This window comes from Camelus ferus, chromosome 30 (assembly GCF_009834535.1).
Source record: "Camelus ferus isolate YT-003-E chromosome 30, BCGSAC_Cfer_1.0, whole genome shotgun sequence".
Lineage (NCBI taxonomy): Eukaryota > Metazoa > Chordata > Mammalia > Artiodactyla > Camelidae > Camelus > Camelus ferus.
The window spans coordinates 8,553,442-8,571,024 of NC_045725.1; the positions used below are offsets into that span (position 1 = coordinate 8,553,442).

The following is a 17,583-nucleotide window of genomic DNA, read 5'->3' on the forward strand; positions in this document are numbered from 1 at the left end:
AATGTTGTGTCCTGAGTACCTCTGATTTCTTCTTAATAGCATTACATATAATGCACACATGATTTATATAGGTTATTTAGTCTTTTACTCATAAAAAGAGAATATATTTAATATCCTTAAACTCATTTATTTTCCTTAGTATTTTTCACAAAATAAAAATCTCAAACCTATTTGTTTTGAAAACACAGTAGGACTGAAGTCAGTTTAGCCATCCAGCAACACTGAACCAGCCATGGCCAATGATCAACATGCCTCGGGATATGCAAGCAGCTGTCCGCTTGAATAGGGTGCCAGTGTTGGACATCGACTGCAATCGATTGGTGGGAGGGTTTTGTGAAACATCAACCGTACACTTGATAATGTTATTTCTTATTGTGTCTAAAAGAAGGCTGTTTCCACTCACAGCAATATCCTGTTGTGTTTCCCAATCTCATAAAACATCAAGATGAAGTGAGACATTGATATCTTTATAACGGTAAGAGGAAGACATTCACAGCAAATGTACACGAAAATTTGGGGGAATCTAGGCTGTCTTTTAAGAATGACCCAATGTCTGGCAGCAAATCCATAAACTGACATTTTGTGTGTGTGTCAGTGTTGTAGCTTCTTGACCTTTAAATTCCAATATTAGCAATGTGGATCAATAAATCTTAGTGATGTCCTCAATTAAAATCACTGTGTCCTTAGCATACTAACGACAGAACTACCACAAACAGTTTGCTGTAAGAGCGGTCTGAGTGAATGGAAGCATTTCACTTTATGCATAATTTGATTATCTGTGCCAGAAATGGTTAAAAGTAAAGTTAATCACTCAAATCAAGTTAGGAAACAAATGTCCTATACAAAATGCAAACTTGATGGGATTCCAGAGTGTGCCTTTGCCAAGCTATACAGTGAAATTTCACTTGGTTTTTCAGAGTTGATAATAAATAAATATGCAGTCAGACTAATAATACATGTATTTATGAAATCATAAACTCAAACTTTTTGTTTCACATACCTCTAAGGTGAATTCATTTATGCAACAAATATATAATTAATTCCAGCTATTTGACCAGTAATGTATTGAGTCTGTGAGGATAAAGATGAATAAACCTGTCTCACTACTTTAATTGAGAAATTCATGGATCCTAAACTATTTTGTAAATTATTATGACACAGTATGTTAGGCGTTGTACAGAGGGAGGTTTTAAGTTACTGTGGGATCACATAGGAAGAAGGATTTTTTAAAAATACATAGTGGTACAAGGTTTCATAGAGAAATTGACTCAGAGAAGACATTTAAAAACAAATAATATTTCAAGAAGCTCAAGGGTGGAGGGAGTATGTGAGGATAAACAAGGAGTGTGGAGAAGATACTCATATCAGCATAGGATATGTTCCTTGGAAGCCATAGGTGGTAGAGAAGGTGTGGTAACTGGCAGAATATTAGGCTGAATAGACTGACTGGTTTTGATATTGGTCTGCCAGGTAGTATCTTATAACAGTCAGAAACTATCTACAGATTCTAAAGAGTATGGATGTTGAAGTCAGACAGACCAGAAACTCTAGCATTAAAAGAAGCATGTCCTAATGGCTAAAATTAGGCCAAACTTCCTGGGTTCAAACCCGGACTCTACCGTTTTGCAGAAGTGTAGGGTTGCTTAAATGAGTCCGGAATGATGTGTGCCTGCTGGGCATGCAGTGCTTCTCCCTCTGCATCTAGCAAGCTGAGCTACAGCACTGCGGGAGACTGTGTTATTGTTCCCTATGATTCACTCCCTTTTCTGCATTAGAAGGTAATAGATTCTCACCCACTGTCAGGGACTTCAGGGTCAGTGGGATGTGAAACAAAGTCACTTTTATCGTATCCAAGCAGAAGCTTTAGGAGCTATTGCTTATTTCCAGCTCCCCTATTTTCTGCCACCCTGAGCATAGTAGATCTTCTTTCCTCTAAAATCTGGAAAAAAGACTTCTAGTTCAAAGACAGAGTCACTGCAATTCCACAACTGACAGATAACCTGAGGGGAAAACTGACCCTTCAAAATCAAGGAATAGTGAAGCTCTTAATGACGTCAGTCAGTCACCTTATATTTTACAAATTTTCATGGACCATAAATACCCTTAAATGAACTGGCTTGCAGCCTTATTCAACAGTTTGTTTTCACTTTGGCTATTATATTTATCAAATCTGTTCAAACTCATGTTTCAATTATTCATCTGGTTTTTCCTGGCTAACCTTTCTGTTTCTGCTTTTAGAAATACTAGAAAGGCTTTCCTGTCTTCCTCCGACTATTTTAGCCAAAAAATTATGGATTTGGAACGTGTCTGAGAAATGTTACTTATATGATCCCAAGCAAAACCAGTACTGCGCATTGATGAGTTTGAATGAGTAAAATGGTGTGTTATTTGGAAGTTTTTGAATGCTTCTAGGACACATAAAATGAATTGATACGTTAATATAAACTATCTCAGAAAGTCAAAATATAATTACCTGAAAAAACATAAGTGGTAATATAATTACAACTATTTTAATCATATTATAATATACACATAAGAAAGCATGCTATATTTTAGTTCAAAATTATAGAGGTAAGATTTGCATATTAAAATGTTATGCTTACGCAATTCAAATACCATTTAAAACTTCTTCAGTGTAATGAGTCTAATGTTGCTTGTTTCTTAAATATATACTTAAATAATGAAATTTGCATCACATTTTTTGACTCCTCTTTAAATTCTTTGATATCTAATGTACAGTTCACTTTCTTACGAAAATGAAATGACTTCCTTGCCTGGTATCATGTGCTGAGTATTGAGCGGCTTACTCATTCACGAGCAGCTGCACAAGTTCAGACTACATTCCCCTCATGAGAATTACTGCCCAATGGCTTATTTATATGTGGTGAAAAAGACTCTTAATACATAACTGCATCTCATCTTGCCAAAAGTTATCTTCCTCAGTAGAGTCTGGTAGCACAGTTGCGCGTTCAGTGGCCAGATTACAAAAGATTGTATCTGTACCATCAGTGTTGGATTATAAGACTATTGGGGTGTTCCCAGAATTCTGTGGCAGAATTTCCAAATTGCAAAGCTAACAGAAGTAGCTAGAAGAATCCATCTTCCAAAGTGTGGAAAATATGTTAGCAAAATTTTAACTTCTACTGAAACAAGCTTACAAAAACTGACAATTTGGTATAAAATAATAATTTATGAAACACAGGACTTGTCAGCACTGTTAAGATGTTACAAGATGCTTCCCAAAACACATTTAAAAATTACTTCTAGTAATATGAAAAGTGAGAAAAAGATCCTTAAAGTTTTATTCCCTAAAAGGAATGGTGTCAGTTTACTATATCTAATTTTCTTTTTTTCAATTTTAAAGGCATTTATGGTATCATTGTATAGTATGCCATTATACACAGCACTGAAAATGATAAACTGCCATCTATGCTTCAGTGTTTTTCAAACAATACTAAGAGCACTGAATTGTTTAAGAAATTAGGTTTGTCTTTATGAATTACTAACTCAATTATTGGAAGTACTATACAGTAGAAATTGTATTTGGGGATACTGTAAACCTTTGCCTCTACTGTTTTAGGATTATTAGAAATGCAATGCCAATGACTTTTTGTATTTGTGACTACATGAGACTATTGTTAATAGACAATTATACATTACTTAAATATGAATTATAAATAATAATGGTGTCTTCTGCTTCTCAATAACTGAAACTAAAAATCTTTAATTTTTTTGAAATCAACATTAAGCTACCTTGACGGAAAAGATCACCCATCTATTAATATCTGGAAAATATCCAAAACAGCTCCACAAATTGATTTGCCAGCAATGACTTCCCAAAGTAATCTGATTGAATTGAAAGAGAGAAGAATTAAAATGAATGAAGGAAGAGGTGAACTATCTGTGTTTAATCTCCAGTTTCATCAGAAATCGATTAACTAGCTGACTTTGGGTCCAAAAGAATTAATTATACTCAGTCTCCAGTATAATTAACAACACTATGGCCATCTCCCAAAATATTCATTAAACAGTCAGGAACAATATGAAATTCAAATTAAAATTGAAAAAGAGATTAAATAGAAGTAGTCATCTCTAAAAAGAATCATACTACATCTGAGATGAAATCATTTGAGCAATACAAAATATGGAAATACATTTTGTGTTACATTTAATTATCATTAATTCCAGCACTGCAAGCTGGCAGCTATTTTAGGCTCATTACAAGGACTAAAATGGGCTAGAATGTTAATATGAATCTATCCTCATTGGAATAATGGTAATATGCTTCAAAGTTAAAGAAAGTTTAAAAATAAAGTTCTGAGTTTCAGTTAATTCCTTACATTTTCAATTAGGAATATGCATTATACAAAAAATGCTGATAATACATTGATTACCATACAGTAACAAATACATAAAAGAATCCAGCAACATTTTTTTCTCAGAAAAAATCTTTTTAAAAAATATATACGCTTACTGTGTTTTTTTAAAAAGTTTTTGTTTTTGTGTTTGTTGATTTAAATTAAATCTCATGATATAAAATCCCTATTGTTTAATGAGTCAAATTTGAAGTATGCATCCGAACTTCTGGAGAAATATTACTGGCATATTTTGTAAAATTATAGACTATTATAGTATTTGGGCCTTACTATTTATGATTTCCATATCTGGTTGCAGACATATAATTTTTTCAGATAAATACTGTAACCATAAGGATGATGTATGTACATCTGAAGTCATATGTTCAGTAAGTTGCAAAGATACTTCAACCATAGCCAGAGCTGTTCAGAGTAGTCTGCAGTTAAAATGTAAAATTTCAATATATGGAAAATACTAGTGTAACATATTTTAAGAATTGATATCTTATGTTTTATCTCTGTTACCAGGAATCAGGTTTTGACTGTACAAGTTCTGGACATGGAACTGACTGTTCATTACAGGAATTATAATCATACATGTTTTATAGGAAAATATATTTCACATATGAAAAATATATGTGGTGTGATAGTTAATAAAACATTTTAAAATATATCGTTGTTTTATTTTTAAAAAAAAAATTAAATCATGCTCTTCTCAAAGGCATAACCAAAGTTAGGTTTTGTAGTTTATATCACTTATATACAGAATCCAAAAAAATGATACAAATTCTATTTACAAACCAAAAACAGACTCATGGACATAGAAAACAAACTATGGTTACCAAAGGGGAAGGGGCAGGGAAGGACAAATTAGGGGTTGGGGATTAACAGACACACACTTCTATATATAAAATAGATAAACAAGGACCTACTGTATAACACAGGAAACTATATTCAATTTCTAGTAATAGCATATAATGGAAAAGAATTTGAAAAGAAAATAAATATGTATTATTTATATATATAAATATAAAACTGAATCACTTTGCTGTACACCTGAAACTAACATTGTAAATCAACTACACTTCAATAAAAAATTAAAAAAGAAAATTGCAGTTTTGAAATGTGTCTCTGTGTAATGTGATTTGTGTATGTGATTTGCATAAACTTTGTGAAATCCCTTTTAAAAGTCCATTACTTTCATTTTTAAATTCAATATATATTTGAAGGATTCCCAAATGGATTCCGTTTTTTTAAAAACTGTGAAACAAAATCTTAAAATGACTGGATTTAAAAACTGAGACAAACTGTAATCTGATTTAGCCAGGATTATTGATATGGTGCAATCAGTCCACATAATTGGTAGTATTTACACAGAAAGAAACCATAACTAACTTCTTCAAATATAACTGGGTCAGCCGCGGGAGGCTGGAGAGGGATCCGAGGAGGTGAGTTGCCCAACTGGAAGAAGGCGCGAGGAGCCAACTATAGAGCAAAACAGCACTCTATTGCAGTACAAGCGGGTGGCGAGCCCCCAGGTGTACGCACTTGTCGTTTTCATCATGCCCGTGCATGAGTATTGCTCATAATGCTTACTCATGCTATTGGCCCATACCTATTGTTCATAATGCCTACTTATGCTACTAGCGCATGTGTACATTTACTTTTTACCTCACACACATGCAAGTTATTGTGAACTCTGACCTGGGTTCCAAGGCCTACTCACTTAAGACTGCTGACAAACTGTGGGAAAAGGAATGTACATATAAAGATAATTTGATGGCCCATGGATCCACCGGTGTTCTAAGCAGTGACAGTGTATTTTGTAATTTATGGAGCAAACCTCTAAGTTACTTTGTTTTCTGAGCAATAAAGGAGAAATTTAAGCTATTTCTTCAAGTCACCAAGAACATGTCTTCAAAAACAGTTCAAATTTTAATTTCAGATAAAGAGGAATAATCTGAAATGAAGTTGGCTTAAAAATAAAACAGAAAAACTGAAAATTTGAAAACTAGGGGTTTTAAAGCAAGGCATTACACAAAATCTAGGAGAAAAACTACTTAGTTTTGAAACAAGAAAATATGAGCTAGATGTAAGAAGCAGTCTAAACATACATACTACCTAGAATAATGTATAATTATTAAACTAAACTGAATATTTAGGATTAAAAAATCTGTAAAAAAATGAAAATTAAATAAATCTGTAGACCAGAAGAGGAAAGATGTATTGAAACTAATCCAATACTCTGAAAAGAAAATGAGAGGCCTGGTCTTAAATTTCAACCCTTACATTAAGTTTCATGTTGGATTCTAAAATGGGCTCAGAGATTCCATTAATTCTTCAAAGCAAAGGTTTATTTTTCTATCAAAGTATTGATCAGATAGGCTTAAGAATATCACACCCTGTTTCAAAGAGGGCAGGTAGAGCATTTGCAAAATAAAATTATATATATATATATAATAAAACATTTTTTTGTCTTGCTTTTTTAAAAGAACACCCCAAAGCAACCTAACTTTAAAGCATTTCTTAAAGATACATAGAAAAATATATGGAAAATGATGTCATTTTCTATCCCTATTTAAGACACAGCTATCATACCAAGTCAAGGGCACTGAGCATATATGGCCCTATTTTTTAAAATAAACCATATGTGCCTGAATGAAGAATGTAATGGAAAATGCACATTTTCATCTAGTAGTTGGTGGCTAAATGCATCTGCTGGCACCAGCTACTGTTGCCAGGGAAATTGTTAAAATTTTTAATTTAAGAATTGATTTCCACATGAGACAAATTTATTATGCTGTTTAGCTGGCTGAATTCTCAATTTCTAAAATTTTAACCAGAGTTATTATAGTAAGTATTTAAATCACATAGTAGCTGAAGTTTTATAATATATAAAATATGTAAATGCAGTTTCTTTATATAAAAATATGATACACTTTTGAATTATACACATATACAAATGAATGCTTTGTTGTGCATTGAAATTAGAAGAAACTTCGTAAGATCTTGTCAACATGCAAAAGGGTCATTTTTTACTATATGGTATAGTTTCTGAATAGATCCACTTTCATCAAGCCTAGAATTAGCAAGTGATAGCCAAGCTAATGCAGGAAAAACAGATGTCAGGTGTGAGAAGAGCTTTATCCCAGGCTTCACTTGAGCCCCTGCAATGTGCCCCACCAAGTGTGGGTCCTTGGTTTCGCACAGGAAAGAATTCAAGAGCGAGCCACAGTTGAGTAAAGGTAGATTTATTTAGAGAGATACATCAAAAGGCAAGAGAAAGGCCACGAGGTATGGGGGTTGGGTGCTCAGAGTAAAAGTAGGTACATGCTCCATAGACAGAGTTGCCAGTTTTCATGGGCTTAGTGGCTTCATATGCTAAAAAGTGAAAGGACCAGTCTAACTAGCCTGGGGAAGGGGCTGGGATTCCCAAGAAGTTGGCCATTTCCCACTCCTTGACCCTTTTAAGCTAGCCTTGGGACTGTCATGGCACCTGGGGGGGTGTTATTCACCCTGTTAATATATTACAATGAGCATAGAATGAAGCTCAAGATCTGCTAGAAGTCAAATCTCCCACCACCTCGAGCCTCAAGGCCTCCTGGGGGTTGAATCTTCCACCATTTTAATGTTAACTGCTGTAGCATTCCTTGAATGGCCGTGCCCTGCCCCCTTCCTGTCTCAAAGTTAGGAGAAACATCATTTAACAGCAAAAAAATCACTGAAAGATACATTCTGGAGCATAAAAACAAATTTAAAAGTTTTCTACTGTACTATGCAAAGGAACCACTAAACTGATTTAACTAGTATGAATTTCTAAACATCTTTGAATGCTACAAAGCAGTGGCTTCTCAGGAACCTATGCTGCATAATTATGAAATATCTTTTCCATGTCATACTTTACAGATTTCACTTTAAGTGTGACTGAGTCCTTCCTTAGACTGCCAAATTGTAGTACACAGATAATTCATATTTCCAAAAGTAATTCATGGATGGATACAATATATTTATTTTAATAATTAGTAAAGAAACTTACAGTTTACCAAGAATAGTGCTGAAAAAATTCCATCTGATAATCACCAAAACGTCAATACAGATGTAAAACCGATATGTGAAAATTACTTTATAGATTGAACTCTGGGCTTAGTAGTCAACAATTAGAAACATGAAGTCAGAGGTTGTCTGAATTGTAGCAAATGAATCTGAGTCAAATACCAAATACCAGAATCAGGACACCGATTTATTGTACTGGGGGAGCAGACAGAACAGACTGAAAGAAAAGTAAGTCGAAGGCAGATTACAGATTTAGAGGAGCAAAGCTGAGGTCAGAAGAAATCTGCAGCTCAATCTATAGTTGCTGTATCGACTGGGTTTTATCTTTGTAAAGTCAACACACATCTTCTAACAGGAGGTGAGAACAGCTGGCAGCCTTTCCCAGCCCCTAAATGAGTGGATCATGCTGTCAGCACACTGCAAATACCACAGCTTGCAGTGTCAGCGGCTTTCCTTGGAGTATCCTCAACATCTCATAAACTCAGCGAACACTGAGCTGGCTTCATAAAACTTTGTGGGAATGAAACCACTCCCCTCTGAAATGGCAGGGTAGACTTTGTGCTGTGCAACAACAACAAACACAACATCAAAATCAGGACGGCACCTTCAGCTACACTTGAAATTCAGTTTAACATCCATTTTCTTGTTGTTCTCAGTTGACCTTAACTTCTAAGTGTTGGTCAAATTTTTCAGTCAAGAAGTATTTCCTCTCATGATACTTGAGACATTAAGTATTTGATAATGTTGTTAGAGACATGGCACAATGTACCTCAGGGGCCAGCAAACTACAGTTGGTGGGCATAATTTTTTAAATCAAGTTTTATTGGAACACTGTCACGTCCACTTGTTTATGTATTGTGCCTGGCCACTTTCCTGCTAAAATGATGAACTTGAGTGTTTACAACAAAGGCTGCTGGGCCCCAAAGGTGGAAATATTTACTAACTGAGTCCTGTGAGAAAAAGTCTGCCAACTTGAGTGTAGAAGAAGAAATGTTAGATTTAGAATCCAGAATGTTGAAAGTAAGGTAATATAAATAATAAAGTAATATTATATTAGTTTCAAGTGCACAGCATAGGGCACCTGAACTATCATAAATAAACTATAAATCAATAAAAAATTCAATAATATGTTTGATAGCAGCTAGTTGATTATCCTAAAATCTGAACTCAAAATATTGAATCTTTGGTTCTTGTCTGTTTTGGGGTGCGGATAGGAAGAGTTGGCCTCGTTGCTGTGGAAAGGAGCGTCTTGCGGATCCCCAGTTATACGCGTCTGCATTTTACTTCCTGGTGCACGATTTGCCTGTTGCCCATGATAAGGTACAGGAGTAAGTCTTCCACCCACTTGCCTGAGATACATTCCCTGTAATCTGACCTCTACCCTACTGCTCACACTTGGCCTTTAAGAAAGTATAATTACCAACTTTCAGGAAAACTTACTTGTCCCTTCGTTTTCCCCTCAAAATCTCTGAATATGTAAGAGGACATCAAAGTATACTGTAAATAATAAATAAATCAACAACAACAAAGAAATGTGAGGGCAGATTCAGATGTCAGGGCTGACGTCTTGACTCTCAGACAAGAAATTTCCAAGTATTATTGTAGTCGTATCAGACAATCTTTTTAGTATTCTACCTTAATTTCAATTATTTGTTAAAGAACACTGATCTTTAAATCATTTAATGCAATATTTATGTGAAAAAAGACATGAAGAAATAAAATACCAAAAGCGCTTATTTGTGTGCATGTCATATGATTATTAATTTTCTTTTAAATTCTGTACCACTTGATAAGAAGAAAGACTGTACTGAATTTTTAAGATATGTACATAGAAATGTACACTCTAGAATAGCAGTGGGAAGAATACAGATTGTTAGTAAAGAGTAAGAGATACAGCTATTTGTTTGGCTTTTAAAAATGATCAACTTTTGAATGTCAAAAGGATAATTCCACCATAGTTAGCCTCAGTCAATTTCTATCACTCATTGCATGAATTATGTCAATCACTGTAGACTGCCCTGCATTAAGGCAGAAGTGTTATTGACTAAAGTTCAATCATTTTGATTCACTTTATACAACTGGTTTCAGCCTGAAAGACAAGTAATAAACTCAGCTTAAAAAAAAAAACAACTCAACAATTCATCATTTCTATATAGCTTATGAATTTTTGTGAATTACCTGAAAATTTCTGAGTTAAATTTATTACTTTATCATGTCTGAAAAATTCTGGATGATACATTAAGGGAGAATTAATAAAATTATACATTGAAATCATTTCCACAAGTTAAAAGGGAAAACTGAAGAGAAAATTTGGGATGCAGCTTTCATTTTTAATCAACCTAGCAACAGACCTCAGGTTAGGATCAGTGATACCATTACTCGTCAGTGTATTTGCTCACCGGGCCAATTGAGCAAAGTGAGTAAAGTCAGTATTTTTTTAAACTTTCCTGTATAGGATATATTTTATTGTCTCAAAAATCCTCCAAGGACATAACCACATGTGATTTCACGAACAATGATATTTTTGACTCATAAATTTGGTCATTACCAATTCATAGGGCTAACGAACACTGGAAACTAGGTGCAATGTTCAGCCAAACCATGTTAAAAAGGAAAGAGCAGAGTGGAACTGAGAGTGGTTTGACCACTGGCAAAAACAAACCTGGCAAACATTCAAGTTGTATTACGGATGGAAAATTGTGCTGTGGTGGGAAATTGACTGTTGTCGTTGCCTCAGCATTCACTCTAGCATTAGACAGCCTTGTGTCTGATTCCCTATGTCTAGAAATATGGAGATTCTACTTAACTGCCCAACATGTTCATTTGTAAAACAAAGATACAAGGTCTCATGTCATAGCTTTCTAGTAAATGGCATAATAGATGGAAAACTCTTGGCACAGTGCCTGGGACATAGGAGAGTAAATAAATGTGCAATATATCAGTAACCATGTTCCATTTAATTCCTCTGTTTTTATATATGCAGCAAATAGTGAAGGATGAATAGCTTGAGCTTAAAATCTATGTTTCTCAAGCAAATACAGGTTTAGAGGCACATGCTTCTGATTAGCTGATAAGAAAACTTGTATAGAGTTTTAAGTGGCTACTTAGCAGTCTAAGTAGGTCTCTGATTTAGGGAAGATAGTTTATCATTTTTAAAGAGGATAAATTAAACTTTGGATCTTTCTATCAAAGACTGCCCTTGAAAAACTCATCAAGGTAAGTAGTTTTGCAAGGAATTAAAGTCAGAGCCTGAATTATAGTGATTTTGTAACCAATAATGTACTTTCTGAAGGCTCTTATTACTTCCTAATTATATATTTAATGCCAATAGGAGTTGCAAAAACCTACTGAGAAAGAAGTATGTGATCTATAAATAGTAAAACTATATCAATCACAAATTAAAAGCTATTTAGAATGCAAATGATGTTATGCAAATTAACATCAAATAACTTTGACACGCTGTGTATTAACTGACATATTGGTTTTATTATATTTGTAGCTCTATAAAATAACTATATTCAGAAGTATTTAAAATAATATTGTTTAAAGTATTAAATAACATCTGTTTGCATTAAATAAAAAATAAACTAAACCCACGGCATCTAATCAAAGGTTTATTTTATTGTTACAAAATTAAAAGTTTTGGCAACTTTATCTAAAACTTCCTGTAGATCATAATATTTTCTAAAATTCCCTCTATTCTGCTAAAATAATAAATAAAAAGCAATATCAATGCCTAGAAGGAATGATGGAAATCAGTCCCACCTTAAAGACCTATGGAAGGCAGGATGGTACCCAACATATAGACTTGCTAGCACATGACATAACACACAGAATACAGTTCACACAGGGCCCGAGCCATAATGAGACTAAATAAATGTTAAGTATATTCATAGTATTTTTCTGTTTGAATTCTCTGATTATATATAATTCCAACAAATGGTTGAATTCATATCTACAATATCACTAATAAATTCACCACAAAACCAACATGTCCACACAGGTAACAGTGGATGTAGCTGCACAAACACAACCAAGATGTAGCCTCACTTGCAGATGTTATGCTGTGGTATCTTTGTTGTGGTATCCTCTATAGAGAACGTTAACATAGTCTCAGGGATAAAACTCTATGCAGTCATCTCCATAAATTTATCCTTTGTAGATTTATAAAACCTTGTTCCCCCCCCAAAAAAAAATCTTCCAAAGGGAAAAAACAAATACACAGAAAGAAATCCATTGAAACGTATGCTTAAAAACACAAGTTCAGTAACCCAAGAAAGATTTGAACAGCATATTACATCTTGTTCACAACGTCATATACGAGTTTCTCTTCGTATCCATTCGCAACTATCCATTCTAGAATCCCCACATTCCTAACAAACATCTCTCCTTGTTTCAGTGGCTTAACTGGCAGTATGACCCTGAATCTCTCACTAGGTCATTCTGAGGCCAAGATTATTGCACTTGTCTTTTACCATCAAAATTGGACAACTGAGTATCAAGAACATTCAAATGAACCAAAATGGTACCAAGCATATGCTTCTCTGTCTCCAATGTGTAACAGCAGCCCTACTCTAATTAATGAAGAGCATCAGTTAACCCTCCCAAGATGATGCTTCCTGCCTGCTGGTCCATTGGCACAAGCTGTTCAAGTGTCCAGTGGTCATCTGTATCTTATGTGAGAATGAGATAGTTAAGATACTACCCTTTAAGAACACTTGTGCGCTTCTACTTGCCTCTTAATATCTTGGTCTTTGCCATGAAGCTTTCCACAGAGACGCTCCCCTGACCCCAGGCTGAGCCCCAGATTATGAACATTTGCAACAAACTTGAGCCCAGACTCAGAGAAGAGCCAAGTCCGTATGGATCCATGACATGAAGCAGAACTTCTGGAAAGAGTATCAGGGGAAAAGGAAGTGTGGCAAGTACTTGGAGGAGAACAATGATCGATACTAATGAACACTCTATAAATTTGGAGTTGAATAAATATTTTTTAATCATATTCTAAAATATGACAGGGAATGTATATTGAAACAAGGATTGATTAAGTAAATTTTTAGAGCACTTAGATTTTTGTAAAATACTATGTTAAGTCCTGAGAAAGGCAAAATTTATTCCAAGTCTAAAATGGTAAGTTCACAAGGCACATCCCAAATCTTAAATGAATGCAAACAACAGAATGGTCAGTTCCATACAAGATAAGTATGTATTTTCTCCAATGTTTTTCTTCTTATTCCCCAACATTTTATTTTTTTCCAACACAATAACCTCTATAATCATACAATGTCTACAATGCTTGGGAAACAACACCAACGACAAGAAGACAGTTCAATCTTCCCGTCCCATCACTGTCTCTCTCTCTGTGACTGTCTTTTTCTGTCACTGTCTCTCTCTTTCTCTCCTCTCTTTCTTTCCCCTTCCCACCATTATAGGTAAACCTGATGTTGGACGTATTTTTAAAGGATTTAGATTAAGTACTGGCATGTAGCCTTGATTGTCCTTTTTTTTTTACGTTGTTCAAATGATGGATTATGGATGTGCTACCTGTATCTTGCTTTCTGTGGGCTGTGATGTTTTCCAGTGAAGTTTAAAAATAAATAAATAACAAGGAAACTTTTAAAAATGCATTGTCCTATTGCTTTGGGGTTTGGAGCAATCATAGTGAAAATGCTTTGCTGGCTGATTTTGTGTTATGGACTGGGCTCTTTTCTCCAAGCACAGCCATAAAATTGCTTTGCCATTTTTTTCAATTACCAATAAAAACTGTCAAAGAGCCATGCTCAAAAGTGAGTTGTTAGCTGAAGTCAGCTCTTTTATTCATATTTAGAGGACCCACAGTACCTCCAGCATTTAATACTCCAACCAAGATGTAAGCATCCAAACAATTATCTGCTACTCTAATGCCACATAATGCTCTAATTATTTTTATTCATCTGTTCCCAATGTAGTCCATTTAGACAATTCCAAAAGGAGAAATATTAATCATTTCCAATCACAGGTGTTATTGTAGGAAAAATACCTGTAATGCAACAAATTACCATAGTATCTGAAGCACAGCACGTATGTAAGCATTTGTCAATCTAGTAAAACTGTATTCATTAAGACACAAAAGACTTTTTGATTAGTTCAGTGGAATAAAGTAGGGTATATACTGCTAAATTACATGGTATAAAGGTTTTCAAATGACAGGTATGAGTGCATATAGCATCTGTTCTTAATCATTAGTGTTGGTGGCAAAAATGTTGTCACTTATGACCGGTAGGATTCAAATAATAATGCAAAGAACAGGGAAGAGCAGTGCTAGATAAAACAACGACTTTACAGAGGAAGTGAAAACCTGGTGATGTGCCATTTACAGGACTAAAGGGTGTAAGTGTTGCTAGCACAAAGCCTGAATGATTTCTTCCCTGAAAGAACAACTCATGAAATGCATTGGACAGTGTCCTTGTCTACTCGGCATATATGTGAACTGTACTGTGATGACAAAGAATGTCTTCTGCTTCCCTATGAATTTCAAAGAATCATCTGGATGCCTAGATGAGGGAAGGCTCCTGACACCAATTCAGTCTCCATATTTTCAATATGTGGAGGCCAAATACTATGTTTGTTAAACCATTAGTCTTACTCATTTATAACGTGACCTGTGATTTTGCAAAAGCAGGAAAACCCACGAGGCCAAAGATACGTAGGGTAAAATGCCATTTAAAAGCAAGGGCAAGCTTCCATGGTTGTGATTAATTTTGTCTCCATCTGTACTCTGCACAATGAAACTTTCGTGCACCATTCTATACAAATCAGCAAACATACAGTGTTTCAGTGAAAAGAGCAGAGGCTTTGGAACAAAGCAGAATAAAGTGCAAATCCTTGCCCGCCCCCTGTCAGGCTGTGCAACTTTCTCCACCACTGCAATAAAGCTAACAATACATATTTTACAGGATTCTTGGGTGAAAGGAAAGCAATAACGTGAAAATTTCTTCCACACTCTACAATGATTGGTTCCTTTTCCTTTCTCTTAGTACCTGCATACAAAATAAATGTGATAAATCTACTCTAACTGTAAAATTAAGAAGAAGATGCTAGTAATTTAAAAACTTGCTTTAAACTTGCTATGAAGTTGAGCACTATTTTTGATTGGGAAATACATTCATAGATGTTTTAAGAACAACTAAGTAAACCAGGGTGAGCTTGTGGACCGATACAAAGCGTCAAAGATGATGAAGTTGTTCAGCATAGAAAAGGAGCATAAACTGGAGGATCTCAGGAGATCAAGAAAAAAGTGAGTGAGGCGGGCAACAGAATGAATTGAACACAGAGTTGATCAGTCAGCATGTTTCTGAGATGCGTTCCACTGCAAACCACAGCATTAGTTCTTAAGTGGACTTATAATATATTATTTTCATATGTACAACATAGGGATTTGATATTTTTATATGTTATACACCATACAAAATTATTATATTATTGACCATTTTTCCTCCACTGTACATTACATCTCAATGACTTACTTATTTAAAAATTTATTTACATCTTAATCCCCTTCACCTATTCTTGTCAGATCTTATAAGAATAAAGACACTATTAAATAAAGTGCATATATAGTACAGGGATAGAATCAGTAGGGTGCAGACAAATAGTTAACAACTGGCCCTCTGATGAGGAGTGAGCATCTACACACGTCTACACGTGATTTTACTATATGTTCGACTAATGTAAAGAAAATGTACCATAAAATTTACAAATGCTAATGAAGTATTACTGCGCTTCATAATAAACTCATAAGTCATTTTTTTTCCTGAAGAATACATTCACTGGTTTTCCCTGAACGCTTGTGTCCAAGTCTGAGCAAGAGTTGCAACTGACAAACAAGGGTAGCAGTGACAGTCTCCTTTATGTTAGGCAGTAACATGAAAATGAGAAGTGAACCCAGATGTTCAAGTGCATCTCATTTGTTAATGATGTGAACAACTTTCAAGTACTGGGAGAATAGTTTCTTAATTGCTTATGCTGTTTACAATATAACAGCTACAGATACACACATTTTCAAGTGTAAGCTTAATTAAGCACAACTTCTTAACATTTTCTCCAAAACATTTGAAGTGTAGATAGTTAGCAAAACAATAAATCAAGTGTGATTTGTAGTACTTGTTAAGCTCTGGGTATATATAGGGACATTGTGGTTGATTTCCAGATAACTAGCTGATGTTACTGAGTGTAACATCGAGGGAAAAAAGGCACATTAGCATTATTATTTTATAGTATTGTACCATGCAGACTCACAAGACATAAATAACCTCAAGAGTATACATAACATTAGAATGCAACAAAATAATTAAGAAATTATGAGTTTTGAGTATTTATTAGCTTTCATTTTAACATAATTAACTGGACTTTAAATTCATATTATTTAATTTTTAATAATGGCTGTTTTGACAACCAGCTCACACACACAAAAAAACATAAAAACTAAACAATCCGCTCTCTCAGACTGCCACAAGCCTGGCCTGGTACACTACTGGACAGAAGGAAGACAAGCAGAAACATGCTTCACAGACAACGGCAGAAACAGTAACTGTGATCTGGAAAACAGGAAGGACTGGGGAGAAAATACTGCCTTTCAACATTTGAAGGAGTTCATGTGGAAAACGAACTGTCCTGATTCTGAGTCCAGGGATTTGTTTTTCAATCAATAATGCAATTTAAGAAGGATCATCTTCAATTTGATATAAGAACCAACAGAGAACATTTAATCCTCACAAACGTACTGAGGACAACTCGCTGCAGCTGTGAAACGCAGCAAACTTGGACACTGTCACTCCTGTACTTCCAAGATGAAAAAAGCTAAATGAATTGAAAACCAATACCTTTCCTTGGAAATATCAGAGAACCAAGTTCACACAATGAACCACCACCACAAAATCTGAAAAGACATAGGAATCCAGAGAATCACAGGGAGACCTGCTTCCCTAGGGCAGAAGTCACTGGAGCCCTAAATTGACAGGATGCTTAAATGGCAAATTTTGTGGATAAAAATGAAAGGAAGAAACTATGGATGGCTACAGTCTTAGAAGGATCCCCACACTGTTGCGGTGTTTTCCTCTGTGAACCCACCAGGGTGTCACTAAGTTAAAAAAAGAGAGAAAACACCCTATGTCTCTGGCAGGGGTGGGAAGAAGGA

At 34.9% G+C, this 17,583-nt stretch overlaps 1 pseudogene; it reads left to right on the forward strand.

The window, feature by feature from the left end:
* The first annotated feature begins 248 nt into the window (after positions 1–248).
* The window catches only part of LOC116660605, a 41,725-nt pseudogene continuing 24,390 nt past the window's right edge, over positions 249–17,583 (forward strand).